At 34.0% G+C, this 19,542-nt stretch overlaps 5 pseudogenes; all 5 read right to left on the bottom strand.

The window, feature by feature from the left end:
- Nucleotides 1-2,615: 2,615 nt before the first annotated feature.
- On the bottom strand, nucleotides 2,616-11,491 carry LOC120152421 (annotated as a pseudogene).
- On the bottom strand, nucleotides 2,654-3,741 carry LOC120152330 (annotated as a pseudogene).
- On the bottom strand, nucleotides 5,019-6,267 carry LOC120152332 (annotated as a pseudogene).
- LOC120152422 lies at nucleotides 8,084-8,737 on the bottom strand (annotated as a pseudogene).
- A 913-nt stretch (nucleotides 11,492-12,404) lies between the features above and the next one.
- On the bottom strand, nucleotides 12,405-14,479 carry LOC120152270 (annotated as a pseudogene).
- Between the last annotated feature and the right edge of the window lie 5,063 nt (nucleotides 14,480-19,542).

Raw genomic sequence — 19,542 nt, forward strand, 5'->3', positions numbered from 1 at the left:
AACAAACATTAGAGTAAGAGTTCTAATAGGGGTCAAACACTTAGATTCTAGGCTATAAATAAGACATGTAATCCATTTGTAAAAGAGGGAGGAGACCAGAGATTACCACATAAATACACACAATATACTACGAGAGATCAGGGGAGATATAACAGATTCGAAGTTTTATTTTGTAACCAGTTCAGAAAGAAATAAAGGTAGCATTTTTCTTACCTTTTTTTTGTTGGTTTTTTTCGCCTTTGCATGTTAGTATTCCTCTATGATTTGTACAAAAACAAAAGAAAGCGTTTTTAGCCGATGAACGGAGGGGCTTGGTCGGGATCTTCTTTTGTAGATCTAGCCCCCGAGGCTCGTTTTTTATAAAAAATATTTCGTTTTTCTGAAACTAGATTTAAAAAGCTTTGGAAAACAAAAAAAAACGGGTTTTGCCGCCGATGAACGGCAGCCGTCGCCGTTCAACGGCGGCGGCGAGGCGGCGCGAGGAGGCCAACGGTCGGCTTCTGGAAAAGGTCGCCTGTGTTCTTCATTGCTGAAGAACAAGGCAGAGAAAAGAGAAGGGGGGGTATCCCTCGGCTTGGAGAAGAGAGAAATAAGTAATAAAAAGAAAATTTTGAGTTTTATACCTAAAACGTCAGCGTGTTCCTGTCTAAATTAGGGTAAACTACCCTTTTGGTCCCTCGTATCCTTTGAAGAGTTATTTCACCCCCAAATTGAAATTAACCCTTAATATTGCTTTGAATTTTGACCCCCTAGCTTATAGTTCTTTCAATTTGACCCTTTTTCTGGATTTTAATTTTATTTATCTATTATCTTTTTATATTTCATTATAATGTTTATATATATATTTTATATTATTATTAGTTTTTTACATTCGTATATACGTATTATTAGTATATTATTATTATACTTATATGTTATATTAAATATATATGTATATATATGTGTGTATACATTTGGTATTTTATCTTATTATTTCTTTATTTTTTTTATTATATTTATCTTCATTATTTAGTTTTTCTATTACTATTATATAGATTTTTCTCCCTCTCATATTTACTTATTATATATGGAATTAATATTATTATATGTTTTTATTAATTTACCTTATACGCTATTATTTTACATTCTTTATATACATGTGGACATTTTATTTAATTCTTATCATTTTACATTTGTATGTTATTTTATTTCACCTTTATTATGTTTTATTTATTTATTTATTCCTTTTTATTTTTATTTGTACATATTTGATTATAGTTATTTATCTATTTTAGTTTTTTTAGTTTTTTTATTTTATTTATTACTATTATATATATCTTTTTATTTACTTTTATTGTATATATCTTTATTATTATTACCATCATTTTTATATTCTATATTTTCCTCATCTTATTTGTTTTCCATTTTACCTTAGGTGTTTTATTTGCATTCCTTATCTAATATATGTCTCGATCTTTTAAGGGTACAATTTAAGCAATCTAAGGTAAGTAATTTGGATCATCATTTTACATTTTAATTTAAATTTACAACTTTCTTAATTAAAGACAACTGGAAATTACATAGTACCGAAAGGGCAGTTTAAGGGTGCTAATCCTTCCTTAGCTGTAACCGACTCCCGAATCCGACATATCTTTGGTAAGACGCAGATCAGGTAAGATGTAAGGTATCCGATTAACCTATTTATTTTTAAATAAATAATCGGTGGCGACTCCAATCCATTTTTCAAGTCGAAGCCCAATTCCGGGGCCCAACCGAAAGACGGTTCCGACAGATCCTAAAATTGTCAAAAATAAATAAATAAATTGAAAGTAAAATCACCCTCAGTTTTGGAGACTTTATGTACTACTATTCATTCATCTTGTTTTCCTAAATAATTTTTCACAACCTTCGTTTCTCTAATTTCTCTAACATCATTAATTCATCAATTTAACAACAAACAAATTTTAAACATCCATAGGGTTCTATGCAGGTCGAATTTTAAAATTTGTCTTAAGGGCTACTTTTGTTCCTGTAGTAGATCCAATTTATCATTTTCGTTCTTATGAATTTTTCGTATCAATTTAGCTCTCGAAGTATTTTAGGGACATCATCCTAACCCTCAAAGTTTGTTTAACTAACAGAACTACTTGTTTTATGCGTTTATCGACGCATCAATTTCCACGTCAGTTAATATTGTTGATGTGATATTTATTTTAAAAAATAAATAATAAAATATTTCGAATATTTACTAAATACAATGATTAGAAAAAAAAAATTCAAAACTTTAACTTAATCCTTTAATTTCATTGAAATAAATAATAAAATTTTGAGAATTTTTTCTAATCATTGTATTTAGTAAATATATTAATATAATCCTTTAATCTATAGACACGTGAGACTCACATTTTTGTTAGTAAAAATAATTAACGGACTTCGAGGGTTAAGTTGATGCCTTTAAATAACTTTTAGGGTTAAATTGATGTAAAAGAATTATAAGGATAAAAATAATAAATTAAATCTACTGTAAGGATAAAAATAACTGTTAACCCTTGAAATTTCAGAACAAATATAATGCTCATTAACATTACATCTCACAAAACATTGTCTACATTACAACTTACAAGCATAAGACAGGAAACATAAACAAACAACCTACACACCAACCTTTGAGTACTTGTGAAATATACAAACGACTCATAAGCAACACAAATGAGTTACAAAATTATAAAAGCAGTGTAAATTAATTATCAAGTAATATTCATAAAGTAGGTCTGCACAAGAATCTTGCCAGTGGCATGGCCATCGATGCTTTTGCCCCAATCCTCTCCAGCCTTACTCAGAGGATGCTTTGAATCAATTACTGGCTTAAGCTACCCTGCTTTCACCAACTTCACGAGATAATCCAGATTCTCTTTGTTGGGATCCGTAAACACCAGAATGAGCTGCTTCTTGGAGAATGTAATCTTTTTGGCAGCAGCACTCATCAGGGTACCAAAAACAGGAGTAGTATCTACCACCTTTCCTTTTGGAGTCAGGTTAGCCGCGAAGGTAGACCGGGGAATGTTGGTTGTACAGTGGATGATTATATCGTATTTTCGACCGGATGGGCTCTTCAGTGCTTTTCCTTCTGGAGTCTTGTAGTCGATAACCTCGTCGGCCCCCAAGCTCCTGATTAAATCCATGTTTGGCTGTCACATGTGCGTTTGCTAGCTTTGCCAGCTGAACCGCGTATGTTCCTTCACCGCCTGAAGCTGCGGTAATGAGGACGTTTACCTGCGGGCCGCTTCCCTCGAGTTTGAGGCCGGCAATCGGCAGAGCTGCAGCTTCAAGGGCGGATACCTCCGGAGGCCTTGGAACTGTGGAACCCTCCTTGGCCAAAGCAAATTCAGCTAGTGCACCTCCGTTCTGTCATACATTCATATAATAAGATTAGTGGTATGCTACTATACAATTTGTATCCAACCAAAAGAACAAGAATGAGTGCTTACACCAAGTACGGCAACGACTTTATCGCCGGCTTTGAAACGCTTGACTTCAGATCCAACCTGTACGATTTCACCTGCAACATCAGTACCAGGAATGTGGGAATTTGCGTGGTAAAAAAGAGCGGGCTATCCCGTTCTGTATTTTCCAGTCGATGGGGTTAATGCTAGCTGCCTCTACTTTGATCAATACTTCATCCTTTTTCGGACTGGGAATCGGAGCTTTTCGAGCTGGGAATCGGAGCTTCAACATGCTGCAACAGCCATCAAATTCATCCATTCTATTCATTCATTCTGTATATTAAGTAACGCTTTACTAGAAATGTTAATACCAAAAATATTAAAAGAATATTAACATTTCCAGTAACATTTCTCTTAATCTTATATTAGATTATTTTTCCTTATTCATCTCATTTTATTCTTCTTTCCATTTTTTCATACAAATTGGTTCCTGATGCGACATAAAGCTAAAATGAGTATTATTTATTATATTAATTAGGGATTAGATAGATATAAATGAAACTCAATCTTGTCGCCTACAATCCAAGAAAGCATATGAGGAGGAGCTTAAAAAATAGTAATATTTATATCTTCATCAAAAGTAGTAATAACATATTTATATCTTCATCAAAAATCAATTTTAAAGCTTTCTTAAAGATATATATCATTTTTAAACTCTAATATTTAAGATATTTCAAAAAAAAAATTAATATCTAATAGTTTTAAAAAATAGTAATCAGTTGACATAACTTTTGATAAGTTCATGTAACTTAATATATCTAAATTCATCACTGTCTTATTATATCTATCTAGTTTACCAGCTTAACGATAATCATGATGATCATATTCCTAGTACTATTTTTAAGAACCATTATAAAATCTTTAAACTAAAATTAAGAGAAGGGATACAACCTAGATAAAACCAATTTATTATCACTTATTTATGTGTTACCTCATCATAAAAATAGAGAACACTGACACCAGTAACGATTCTTCGTCTAAATAAAAGAAGGATAAACCGTTTATATTCGTTGCAACTCATTTGATATTATTTACAAATATATATCGTGTTATACATCATTTTAAAATTAATAAATATTAAATTTTACTACACCATGAATTAAATGAAAAATGTTTCTATAAATAATATAAAAATGCTTATTATAAATTGAATTTGAAATATAACTTGATAATAAGTATTTAATTTAAATTTATCGAGAAATCATATATTAATAATTATAAAAGAAATTCAATAATTGAGAATAAACTTGAGGTTATTAAGAGCACAAAATCTAATTATCCATAAGATCACCTAGAATTTGAATCACATTAAACAAAAAATTATGAATTTCATAAGAAAAAAAAGTACCAAAAAACATAACCTCCCGCCCAACATTGTTTAAATTACAAATAAAAGACAAGACATACAAAACTCACTACATTTGCATTGTACAAATACGAAGTACTTGTGAAATATACAAATGGCTCGTCACAAGCAACCCAAATCACTTTTAAAAGGTATAAAAATGGTGTAAATTATGAAGCAGTGTTGATAAACTACAGCTCCACAAGAATCTTGCCAGTGGCATGGCCGTCAATGCTCTTGCTCCAAGCTTCTCCAGCCTTACTTAGAGGATACTTAGAATCAATTACCGGCTTAACCTTCCCTGCTTTTACCAACTTCACCAGAAAATCGAGCTTTTCTTGCTTAACCGCCGTAAACACGAGGATGAGCTTCTTCTTGGAGCATGTAATCTTTTTCACAGCAACGCTCATCATCGTGCCAAAAGCAGGAGTAGTATCTACCACCTTTCCTTTTGGAGTCAGGTTAGCCGCGAAGGTAGACCAGGGAATGTTGGTTGTACAGTGGATAATTATATCGTATTTTCTATCGGATGGGCTCTTCAGGGCCTTTCCTTCTGGAGTCTTGTAGTCGAGAACCTCGTCGGCCCCCAGGCTCCTGACTAAATCCATGTTACGAGCCCCGCAAGTGGCTGTCACATGTGCGTTTGCTAGCTTTGCGAGCTGGACCGCGAATGTTCCTACACCGCCTGAAGCTGCGGTAACAAGGACGTTTACTTGCGGGCCGCTCCCGTCGAGTTTGAGGCCGGCGTGCTGTGTGATTGACTGGTGAGCTGCGAGGCCGGCAATCGGCAGAGCTGCAGCTTCGAGGGCGGATATCTCTGGAGGCCTCGGAACAGTGGAACCCTCCTTAGCCACGGCAAATTCAGCTAGTGCACCTCCGTTCTGTCATTTCCAAAAATACATTCATATAATAAGATTAGTGACATGCTACTATACAATTTGTATCCAACCAAAAGAACGAGTGCTTACACCAAGTACGGCAACGACTTTATCACCGGCCCTGAAACGCTTGACTTCAGATCCAACCAGTACGATTTCACCTGCCACATCAGTACCAGGAATGTGGGGGAACTTGCGTGGTAAAAATGGACGGGCTATCCCGTTCTGTATTTTCCAGTCGATGGGGTTAATGCTAGCAGCCTCTACTTTGATCAAAACTTCATCCTTTTTCGGACTGGGAATCGGAACTTCAACATGCTGCAACATGCATCAAATTCACAGCCATTAGAAAAACAGGTCACCAGCAATTGGTTTCTAAACTTTATCAAAATACTAGTAAATGTAAAAGAAAAAAAAATGAAAGAAGCAAGTAGATTACCTTCAAACCGTCAACTCCTCCGCCGTATTTACTGTACTGAACGGCACGCATCAGATTGTTAGCCAAAATTTCAAAGGGAAAAAGAAAAGCGAAGCTGTTTTGGCAGTTGGTGGCAATGCGAAATCAAGAATAGAATCCGAGAAAGAGGAGGGAAGAATAAAGAAGTAGAATCGGATGGTATTTTCTATGGCGTCAGGTTCTTTGAATTTATAGTACTGCACACATGAATGAATCCGTCTCTCTCTCTCTCTCAATCCGAACCAATAATTGACAGCGCGTTGGTATGGAACCCAAAGTGATGTTCTGGGAAACATTGAATTTTATTAGTCTTACGAAACTAATATGACTTTTATTAGTCCACGAAAACAACACGCACTCGAAAGTAATTATTTTTTATTGACCGCTTTCTAACATCTATATTTATTGAATTAGTATTACAAATTAATATGCATTAGTTTACTTTAAGGTATTAATCTAATTATATCATTGGACCAAAAAAGAAAATCCTAGATTGTCGATGCCAGGTCTGGCGGCTGTTTCATTTCATATATATAAATCGGCAAAGTTTCAAGTTGATCATCGTTTTAAATTGGTTAGGGGGTTTAAATTTTGAAATGAGTGAGTTCGAATTTCTAAGTTTTAGGAGTAATTTGAAGGGGTTTATATTGAATTGAAAAGGATGAAATCACAGTAAATTTACTGTTACAAAATAGAATATTAATAAATTTTTAGGGTAAATTATGTCGATAGTCCCTATGTTTTCGTTATGATCGACTTTGATCATAAAAAAAATTAAAGAGAAATGGTACCTAACGTTATCGATTTGTTCGATTTTAGTCCCTCTGCCGTTAATGTAAATTGATCTTCAACGGAAATGGCTTTCTCTCATTGCTGTCCTTCCGATCATCAAGTCATCTTCCTTTTTGTTTCTCAAACCTAAATTACCCGAAAACGAATAAGTTTGCCAATGGACGTGGAGTTTATCTCTCTTCCCTTTGAAGAACAACAAAGGTCGTCGAATCTCATCTTCTTCTTGTGGTGCTCAACGTCCACTCGTCCTTTTTTTCGTCTTGTGAAACTAAACAACGAGAACGATTTGGATTTTTCTCAATATATTTCAAGTTAAATCAAGTAAATAATAAAATAATATTTTTAGAATTTAATCATACACTCATATTTTATTCAGAAATATGGTAAAGTAACTCACTCGAAAATAAGTTCACCAACCATCGATGGATCCAACCTTGAAAAAACATTTAGGGGGTGTTTGGAAGGGGGAATGTGGGATGCCAATGGGAATGTAATCCACATTCCCTCGTTTGGTTAGTCCGGGAATCTCATTCCCGGTAATGTAAGATTACCAATAGTGAATTTTTTTGGGTATATTATCGGGAATGTCATTACCTCCCTTTCTTTAGGTATTGTTGGATTCCCAGCGTTTTGGACTAAAACGCCCTTAATTTTTTTAAATATCATTTTTCTGTCATTAAATAATAAAAATTCTACGAAGGTTAAATTACAAATTTATCCTTAAACTATTTTAGATTTACAAAAAAAAATCTATAATTAAAATTTTATATGAAGTTCAGGAGTTAAAATAAAATTTTACCCTTTCATTAAATCTTTTTATATTTTTAATTTTGTAAAAAAATTAAATAAATTTTATGAATTTAATTTTTTTAAAGAAAATATATAAATATTTTTCAACTTGTTAAAAAAACAAATATATAAAAATAACAATTTGGTTAAATATATATTCCAATAATATTTTATTCTTTTAACCAAACACGGTAATCTTACATTCCTGCTAAGCCAACCATAAAATACAACCTTCCTAGTAATCCTATTATCTGATAATCTTACATTCCCACTGATAATCATCATTCCTTAAACCAAACGCACCCTTAAAGGTTTTTCAAGGCATAATAAAGGCTCATCACATGGTAGTGCAGTGCTAGACATCAACAGGAAACTCCGAGGGGCAGTTGTTCCTGATGGCCGTGAGGTTGTAGGGTGAGGTGTCCAGTGCCAACCATTGCTCCACCGTGAACTGCTGCTGGCTACAAGGGGAATGGACGCCGGCCACGGTAACCTCCATGTAGTTACAGTACCATCCATGGCCTGGACCCGACCCATCCGTGGTTAAGTTCATGAAACACACAGGGGAAGACAAGCAACGTCCCCTACCCGAGAAGATGTCCAGATTACCCCTCTCGAAATAATTGTGTTCTGGCCCACATTAACCCGCCCCAGTTTCGAGGTTGTTGATCTCGATGAACTCGCCCTGGCCGTCTTGGAGTTTTAAACTGATGATGGAGTCGGTTCCGCCTTTGATGATGGATCCCGTTCTTATGTAGAGCGAATAAACGCAATCTTCTTCATCCTGTATGCAACAGATAAAGAGGTTAGAGATGGAGATTTGGAGGGACTTATCGGGACTTTTGAGGGGTACTTACGGCAAGTGCGACGGTGGAGATAGATAAGAGGAGGAAGAAGGAGAGTTTCAGCTGCGTTGGGATCGCCATTTTTTAAGCTCCTGGCTAAAGAAAATTATACTTGGTGTGTATAAATAACTGCTAGTTTGAAAGAGCACATGTATTTTTTTCAATAAGAGTAGATGGATCCAAATCAATGTTACCATCTCAATATAATGCCACGTATATGGATTTTTAGGATCAACTATGTTAAGTACCATTGAACTTTAGACGATATATCATTTTATTTCATTTAGCTTTTAATTATTTTAATTATGTCACTGGGCTATTAAATTTTGATGTCACGAATACATGAATTGATTTTTCTATCATCGTAAAGACATAAACAAAGGTGTAGGTATTGATGCCGTTGTTTTAGGCATTGAATTTTAGAAATATATCTTTGTAATTAAACTTTAAAAAGATTCAATTTCAGATGCTAAAGTTTTTCAGCCATCGTTGACAGTCAATCGTCCCTTACAAGAACACTGATATCAAAACGTTCGTATTTCACCTTTTTTTTTCTTAGTATGAGTTCACATTTCAAACTTGCTTTCATCTATCAATTGCGTCTCCTGGTTTTGTTCACTTTACAAAATATATGTTGCAATACATTGACATTATTCAAGAGACAAGAAAGATTATTAATATATATATATATATATAAAAGTTTCATAACAAAACAAAGTGTTCAACAACATTACATCTCAGCCAACATTGTTCACTTACAAAGACCAGAATGATTAAGGAAAACAATATCTCACACACGACACTTGTGTTGTTCAGAACACTGAGCTGTGAATATACAAATGGTTCATTAGCAACCCCACTCACAGAAAACTTAATCAAGCTAGTGTATCATTATCTAGGGCTCCACAAGAATCTTCCCGGTGGCATGACCGTCAATGCTCTTGGCCCAAGCCTCTTCAGCCTTGCTTAAAGGATGAGTTGAATCGATTACCGACTTAAGCTTTCCTGCTTGCATCAACTTAACTAGATAATCGAGGTTCTCTTGCTTAACCGCCGTAAACAGGGGTAGCAGCTGCTTCTTCGCGAATGTGATCTTTTTTGCAGCAACACTCATCAGAGTCCCAAAACCAGGAGTAGTATCTACTACCTTTCCTTTAGGAGTAAAGGTTAGCCTCAAAGGTAGACCAGGGAATGTTGGCTGTACAGTGGATGATTATGTCGTATTTGCGACCGGATGGGCTCTTCAGAGCCTTTCCTTCAGGAGTCTTGTAGTCCAGAACCTCATCAGCCCCCAGGCTCCTGACTAGTTCCATGTTACGAGCCCCACAAGTGGCTGTCACATGTACGTTTGCAAGCTTTGCCAGTTGAACCGCATATGTACCAACACCGCCTGAAGCAGCGGTAATCAGGACATTCACCGGAGGCCCGCTTCCATCGAGTTTGAGGCCAGCAAGCTTGGTGAGTGACTGGTGAGCTGCGAGGCCAGCAATTGGCAAAGCTGCGGCGTCAGCTGAGGATACCTCTGGAGGCCTTAGAACTGTCGAATCCTTATGAGCCACAGCGAATTCAGCTAGTGCGCCTCCATTCTGTCATTGCAAAATGCATTCATATAATTAAAGTTGTTAGCTTGAACCTGAACCAACAAACTGTCCAGTGTAACATCAAACAACGTATGTTCCCCTCATGCAATTCATTTATAGGTTCACAATTCAAAAAGTTAAGTCATTTTATCTAGAAGGAAAAGCAACCCACAGTCAACGACAAAACTTTCATTTTCTTCGATTCATTCAAACAGGGAAGCGGAGCAATCAATTATTAATTGCTTGAGCTAAGACCTAAAACACAAATGCCATCAACTATTATCCCAATTTTTATCTATTATGGTAGTAGCATGCTTCTTCCACTTCTTTCTTCAAGCAGAAATCTCCCATTTATAGTTATTCACTTAAAGATTAGTGGCATGCTAACGTACAACTTGTATCCAAAAGCACATAATCACTCGCATTAGTGAGATATGAATGGTGTTTATTGAAGTGGAGAACCTGGAACCTGGCTGAAAATATGAACAAGTAAAATAAATAAAATTACAGAAGATTAAGAGTGACTGCTCACACCAAGTACGGCAACAACTTTATCCCCAGCTTTGAAATTGTTGACTCCTGCTCCAACCTGTACGATTTCTCCTGCAACATCAGTACCAGGAATGTGGGGGAATTTGCGTGGTAAAAATGGGCGGGCTATCCCATTCTGTATCTTCCAGTCGATTGGGTTAATACTAGCCGCCTCTACTTTGATCAAAGCTTCATCCTTCTTTGGACTGGGAACCGGGACTTCAACATGCTGCAACAGGCATCAAATTCACAACAGTTAGAAAAACAGTTCACCGGTTTCAAATCAAGTTTAACGCTGTTGCAAGAACTGGGAAACAAATTCAAAGCTCTGGCCATACGAATATCTAGGAAGTAGATAGATCCGAGTCTCTATCCCGAGTACGAGAAGAGCAGCCACCGGGGGCAGACACGTGTACAGAAAATCAAAATCAGTGTAATTAACAACTTGGCTCAAAATTAAAGTCTACGGTCCTAATTTAATTAACTAATTCCAAAACAACTCCTTTATATCCATACAAGAACCCTCTATATTTCCTTTTAATCAAACTTTCTAACTCTAAGAAAACACTATTAACAGAAAAAGTAAATGATAATAATAAAACCAAAGGACCAAGAAGATTACCTTCAAACCAGCGACTCCTCCACCATATTTACTGTACTGAACAGCACGCATCAGATTCATAGCCATCTTCTTCAAGTTGGTCGGAAGGCAAAGATCCAAGAATAATATCCGAGAGAAAGAGAGAGAGAACCAGATAAGGAGCAGTTGCTGTTATGGGACGGTATATTTTGGCGTCAGATACTATGAATTGAAATATTTGTAGCCAATGTTGATTGTCAAAGTGGTTGAATTGAAAACTTAATGACATTTAATTAATTCATATTATAACGAAGTTGGCTTTGATTATGTAACCCTACTTTTGATTATTGTTTTATTTGCACTAATGGCCATTTCGCAATGGACTGACAGTGGAAACGATAAGAATGAGGATAAGTATTAAATCCAATTAATAATATTATATGATAAATAGCATTGCCATTTGCACTAATAGCATTGTCAGCGCAAAGTTCTTAATTTGAGGTCGTGGGATTGAGTCTACGGAGGGCATTTTATAATTTGGAGGCCTCTCACAGAAATTGATCTCAACCTGACGTTGGGGGCAACCTACTATACCTCCTCCTTACCCCATTATCCCATTACATACGAGAATAAGTTTAACGAATTTATAAAGGACGAAATTAACGTTGACAAAAAATATAATTCACACATATTTATTAACAATAAATTTGCAACTTCGTAATAGTCCATTTGAATGGGCTAAGTTGGGTCAAAAGTCCTGATATGGTCAAAGAATGGCCTCCTTTTTCTATCACAATGCCCTGATATTGGTAGACCATGCACTCATTTGTGTAGATCTTGCTCGATGAAAGAGGGTTTATCTTTTATTAGTGCAGCATTAATTAAGCTAAGCTCGCAATACGATGAGAAGAAGACCGAATAGCAAATTGGAAATTTTGCAATAAATTGTATTATTTTCCATGCCACAAAGAGTAGGAGAAAATGCCCATCTCATTCATCGTATTAGAATGATATTCTATGATTGAATTTGATCAGATTAATGATATTAAAATAAGTTTTTATTAAATTTAATATGATTTTATAATAAAAGCAGATTCGATATTGCCTTTCTTCACCAATTCACTCCCCATAAAAAGCTCTTCAAAGAGTCACACTCGGAAACTTACAACGTCCAAAACCTGTGGGGGGAAAAATATCTAAGAGACACACTTGGAAACTTAGTACGGCCGACATTCTTAATTTTTTAGTAAAAGAAGTTAGGGTAAAATACACAAATAGTCCTCTAACTATAGGATAATATTTATCGAGTCTATCAATTATTAAAAGTTATAAAATTATCCCCGATTATAGGAAGTTACTTTGTTGAGTCTATTGACTATTAAAAGTTACAAAATGATCACTCGACTATTAATTATGTTATAAACTCATCATTTTTATTAAAATTTTGATGACAATATGAGATGTACATCAGTCTACTGACTGAGATACGATAAAATTTAATCTCATAATCTCAAATGAATATCATATATCAATCAACATGTTAACGAAAAACTTATACGACCATTAAATTTTCAACAAAAAAAAATGACGACTTTGAAATATATGAATATTCAAGTGATCATTTTATAATATTTAATAATTGATGGACTCAACAAATTAATTTACTATAATCAATGAATAGTTTAATTATTTTTAATAGTAAAAGAGTCAATAACGCATTATCGATAAATCATTTGTTTACTTGAGTTCATTATAACGAAGAAAAATAAACTTACTTGGATCCTTGGCCGTCTGAGTAGCCAAGCCGTTAAAGTAACAGTTGGCGCCAGTCTTCCTCAACTGCGACCAATAAGAACTGAACGCGTAACTCGCGTGCCAATACAATGAATCGGGCTTGAAGCATTGCTTTCCGGGTTGAATCGCATCGCAAGTCTTATTACCCTGGGTGCACGCGAAAGACAATGCCGACCTCAGCGCGGTTGCATTGGCTCCTCTAGCCGCCACGCACCAAATCCTCCCTTTATATGGCTCATTATTATCTGGCTTCGGTAGTGGCTCGAAATCCGAATCTGGAGTGTTCCCGCTTAAATCGATCTCGTATACGTATGATCCGTTAGGATACAGCAGCCCGAAATGCCGCTCAGTTCCCGGATCCGGGTCGCGCCGGCGTGCCGATCGTCGGCTTAGCTGTTAGTTTCTTGACAACGTTCCTGTTGTAAGTAGCGGCGTTGTAAATGTTGGCTCCGATTTGATCGATATCGCCGCCATTCGGCCAACCCGTTTCCGCTATAAAGATCCCAATATCCGGGTACCCGAGTCTTTTCATTGCGAAGACCACAGAGTCAACCATCTGGTCAAACAGATTAGTGTAGTTTAATTTGGTAACCGGGTCGGTGTATTTTATGTTTCGGGACTCGAAGAGAGCGTAATCGAGGTTAATGTTTTTGGGATCCGCTACCCAAGCGAAATAAGGGTAAACATCAAAGAAGTAGAAAGATTTGGTCCGGCTTAAAAACTGTAACAGCGGTTTAACAATCGGATCGGCAATGTCGGAACGGAAACTGCCGTTGGAAGGCCGTGACAGCGGTTCCAAGACATCTATTGCCATCGAGGTAGACACTTTGATTCTGTTGAGCCTGTGTGCTTTTAACGAGTTTTGGATTTTACGCATGGCGGGTACGATTCTGGGCCAGATTTCTTTAGGGGAACTGCTGATGACTTCGTTACCGACCAGGAGGTATCGGATTTTGGTTTTGGAGTAAAAAGGGACGACGTTGGATTGGACCCAAGAATCGGCTAGCTTTTGACTGTTGGAGATGTTGATTATGAGTTCGTTTGGGACCATCATCGTGACTTCAACGTTGGTGTCTTTGAAAGCATCGAGGATGTCGGGATTTGCATCGTAGATTTTGATACGTGTGGCTCCGAGAGATTGGACTAGCTTCACGGATTGCTTCGGTGATGGCAGATTGTTGCCAAGCTGACCGTAGTTCACTCCGACGGAGTTTGAGCTCTCCCCACCTGAAAGTCCAAAAATATCAAATCAGTATTTTTCCATATTAAAATCCCAACATCAACTAAAAATGAATGCTCTTATTTCTGGGTTTAAGAATCGAGCTTACTCGAGATGGTAAGGAGAAGAAAGAGAAAGAATAGAGGAAGAAGACCCATATTCGATCCCCTGTTAAAACAATGCAGAAGAAAGGATCTTTAATCAGTAAGCTGAGGCTTGCTCAACAAGCGTGGCATTTATAGAGATTTGAACCCCCAAAGCAATGAACGTGGAAATTTTCGTCAAGGGTTTTGTTTATAGATAAGCCTATGACTCCTGCATGGGACGGAACGCTCCTTTTCTGACAAAAACTCTTTTAAAAGGTTAGAAAAGATACACGAGAACAGCTGGAGTCAACTTAGACAAATCTAAAACTTTTATAAAACATTTTTTAAAACGGATAGAGATAAATTATCGATGTTAATTTTATTTTAATGAATATAAAAACAATTTTAATTGATGTTAAAATTTATTTATACTTGTATTAAAGAGAACATTGTTTTTCTGGTGATTTAAGTTTGAGTAATGTAGTCTATGTGCAGTAAGTTTAAATATAAATCTTTTAGAAAAATTGTATTAATGTTAGTTTTCATATTTTTTATATGAAAATTATAAAAAAATTTAAAATAAGATGTGAATTGAATTGAGTTAATTTTATCCAAAAATCACCATAACAGTTAAATATTACGTGTCAGACACCCTTTATAAAAATATTATCAATCTAGCATCCTTTCTGACAAAACTCGGATCATGAGGCGCGCTTCACAGGGTTTTATGAGCTGGCGCCACGGTGAAAAAGAGCATATCATAATTCACGCTTTCGTGAGATTCTATCCGAGCTGACGCAACGATAATAAAGCACGAATCATGAAACGCGCTTTGTTGGAAATCAGACACGTGGCACAAGACTGGATCTTGCATTTAAATCCTAATTGTCATGCCTTAAATATCGCCCAACCCCTCGTCCTCATCCTATAAATACCCTCTCGTCGAACACTCATACCACAAAAAAACACTATATTTCTTCATTCTATATATGTTCTATCAAGTTTTAAGTAACTAATTTTTTTATTATATTATAATCATTAAATAGTTTATTATTTTATTTTATTGTACTAATTTTTTATTACTTTTTATTTATTTTATTTCTTAATATTTTTATTATTTAATTATTTGAATTGTAATGTTTTTATTTAATTATTTTTATTATTTAGTTTGTAATGTTTTTATTTAATTTTCACTTGAGTAACACATTAATTAAAAGTAAACGAAAATGAAATAACACAAACTGAGACTTCATAAACAACAATTACATCGTCACATAATCAACAATTACATCGTTGGAGAGTTCAAACGTTGTATAAGTTAACATAAATAGTGTAGTTGAAAATCTGTACTGAAGTGATGACAGTCTTCTAGTACTACCAACATGAACATTCCTTGAAATTTTAGTGATCAACTCTTCAAGAGTAATGTTTCTCTTAAAGGATATTCTGACTGAATGATTTAATGTGAAGACAACGTCGATTTTATCTTCCCGAATTTCTCTATCATAGTAAACAATAACTGAAATATGCCTTATTTTGAGAGTTTGAAAGATTGAGAGTCCTATATCTGTAAAAACAATAGTTGAAATGCACCTGATTAAATAAATAGTGTGCGAATTAAAATATAAAGTAATGTTAAAAAATAATAAAATTCACAATAATTTAAATAACATAATTTAATATTATTACCATATCGACAAAATATATCGAGATATGATCCAACCTTTCATTTTACAACCACAAAAAATAATTCAAAATAATTAGTAAAATAAAATTTGGTCAAATAATTAAATATAAAATAAATATAATATAATAAAAATAATTTTACATTCTAAAAACTATAAAAACATCTACTTAGCTTGATAGAATGAAGAAAATTTTGGTGTGGTTTGATGTTTACATTCGGGAGTATTTATAGGGGAGGGGATGAGCGAATAACCGAGAGAGATAAGGCTCAGGTAATAATGGAAGGCGGGGATGAGCGAATAACCGAGAGAGATAAGGCTCAGGTAATAATGGAAGGCGCGCCTCATGATCCGCGCCTTCCTTGCACATGTCAGATTTCCTAGCAGAGGCGCGTTTTATGATCCGCGCCTTTGCTACGTGGCGCCAAGTCGGACAGAACCCCGCAAAGGCGCGTTTCATGATCTGTGTTTTTCTACCGTGGCGCCAACTAGGACAAAATCCTGTGAAGGCATTCCTCATGATTCACGCTTTATCAGAAAGAGTGCTAGATCGGTAATATTTAGAGAAAAGGTGCCTGACATGTAATATTTCATTGTTATGATGTTATTTGGGTAAATTGCCTTGAATAGATGACTGCCCATGTAATAGAAGTCACTAATTATGTTTAAATGATATTATTGAATATTCAAAAATTAAAAATTGATTAAATATATCAAATACTTATAAAATATTAATTATATTATAAATATAAGATTAATTTTATCAAATTATTTCAAATCGATAATTAAATTTAGTAATTTCTTATAATTTAATGATCATTTAATAAATTTCAAAAATTTAATAATTAAAACTATAATTTAACATAGTTGAATAACATGCAAGGTAATTTAGCCAAAGGAAAAGAAAAGGTACTGATAAAGTGGAGGCTCCTTGGGTGAAAGCCTGAAGGGAATAAAATTATTTATTGGGGAGGTAATATTTAAGGGGTCTTTTAGGTAGGAGAATGTGAGATTTTAATTGGAATGAAATATATATTCTTTCGTTTGGTTAGTTCGGGAATCTCATTTCCAGTAATGTAAGATTATCAATAGTGAATTTTTTTGGTATATTACCGGGAATGTCATTACCTCTATTTCCTTAGGTATTGTTGGATTACCGACATTTTGGACTAAAATGCCCTTAAACTTTTTTTCTTCAAAAATATCATTCTTCTGTCATTAAATAATAAAAATTCTACGAATGTTCAATTACAAATTTATCCTTAAACTATTTTAGATTTACAAAAAAATCTATAATTAAAATTTTATATGAAGTTCAGAGGTTAAAATAAAATTTTTACCATTTCATTAAACCTTTTTATATTTTCAATTTTGTAAAAAAATATATAAATTTTATGAATTTAAATTTTTTAAAGAAAATATATAAATATTTTCCAACTTGTTAAAAAAACAAATATATAATAAGGACAATTTGGTTAAATATACATTACAATAATCATTTATTCATTTAACTAAACATGGTAATCTTACATTTCTGTTAAACCAGCCAAACAAAAAATACAACAACAACAACAAAACCCTATTCTCATATGCAATGGGGTAAGGAGGAGGTAGGGTACTAGGCTGCTCCTAACGCATGGTTAAGAGCAGCTTCCGTGGAAGACCTCCGGCAGTCAAATAATTTTACTGGGAAGTACTCCCTGCAAGTAAAACCCTGCGTAAAAATCTCTGCATATAGACAGAAACGTAAGACCCGACTAAACTTAAAAAAATGAAACATGAAGAGAATGATACACATTAGTCCACGAATAGCAAGCTACGAGAATAAATAAAGTCAAATGGGATAAGACCTAAACTAAGGCAACACTACTACAAAAAATACAACATTCCCAGTAATCCTATTCCCTGGTAATCTTACATTCCTACTGGTAATCTTACATTCCGTGAACCAAACACAGCCTAAAGGAATAGAAAATCTCATATAAGATGAAAGTGCGAACTAATGTCTAATCCAGTGGTTCTTAGATTTAATATCAACACTAAAGTTTTTATATATAAACCTTTGTAACATATTAAAGGAATATTATTCTCCTTCAAACTTTTTTTCTTCGAGTCAGAGATGACCATCATCTTCGACACATTATTCTTTTTCAAATCATCAGTTGAGATCTTTGTTTAGGTCATGTACAACATTCATCAATTATAATTTATTAAATTTATTATTTTTACTAATTAAAAATTACGACATGTTTACCTTGTTTTATATATAAAAACCAAATCTTAAAATATCATTTGAGCACAATAATTGAGGGCATATTTTAATAAATAAAAAGACTTGCAACCAACTATTTGTTTAAAGTTCTTTAGGTCAAAGTAAATTAAAAACTTGCAACCAATGTATTAAAATGGTTTTGGTTAGTTGTTAGCCTTTTTAATATTACACTTGCTATTAGTATTTTTGTAAAACATATAATATATTATCTATATATTTAAAATATATAATATGCTATTTTCAAAATATATATAATATAATATATATTTTTAAAAATTATTAACATTTATATTTACCAAAATATTTAAAATAATATCACTATATATATTATTATGTTATCTATTTTAGTGACGGATCTAGAACTATTTTTTTAAAGTGAGCAAATATATGTTAACAACATAAATTTTTTGAATGGGACGAACATAAATAAAATTTTATGGTGGACACCATTACTAAAATAGATAACTAATCGAAGAAAATCGGATTTCATGATGGGCACGTGCCCACCTCATATTAATGTAGTTCTGTCATTGAACGTTTATTGTCAAATGACTGAGTGTCTTTAAAACATATATTGCCACTTATAAACACCATAGATTAAAAAAATAAATTATAGAAAAATTCTACGACGCTCGACAAATACCACTAAACATCACTAACGATGAGCATCATTCATTTAATTTATAAAAATTAAAATTTTAAAGGAATTAAGATATAATTATAAAATTTGTTAGAAATTTAAATGTAAATTATTTAAAATAAAATATTAATTGTTTTATTTTCCATAATCTTTTGTGGGTAAACTATACCAATGACCACCTGACTATAGCTCATTTTCATTTAGATCACTATTTTTGAATTTTTGTCAATCATGTCATCAAACTATTTAAATGCAATCAATCAAGTCAATTTTCGTTAACATTTAACGAAAGTGTTGACGTGACAGTTAATAAAATTTGTATAGTTACACATTTGGTCACTATTACCTATATATTTTATCAAGTAGGTCTAATTTTAATAAATTAACATAAATTTAATCTTCGAATCAAATCGTGCCACATGTCACTAATGTCAAATATCATGACACGTGTCGCCACTCGATTGGAGGTTTTAAAATATTTTAATTTAAATATTATTATGTTTTTTTGTGTTTTCTTATCCATTTCAAATTTCTCTCCCGCCTGACTTTATTTCAATGGAATAATCC

This window comes from Hibiscus syriacus, unplaced genomic scaffold, assembly GCF_006381635.1.
Source record: "Hibiscus syriacus cultivar Baekdansim isolate YM2019G1 unplaced genomic scaffold, ASM638163v2 tig00111088_pilon, whole genome shotgun sequence".
NCBI classification, from domain to species: domain Eukaryota; kingdom Viridiplantae; phylum Streptophyta; class Magnoliopsida; order Malvales; family Malvaceae; genus Hibiscus; species Hibiscus syriacus.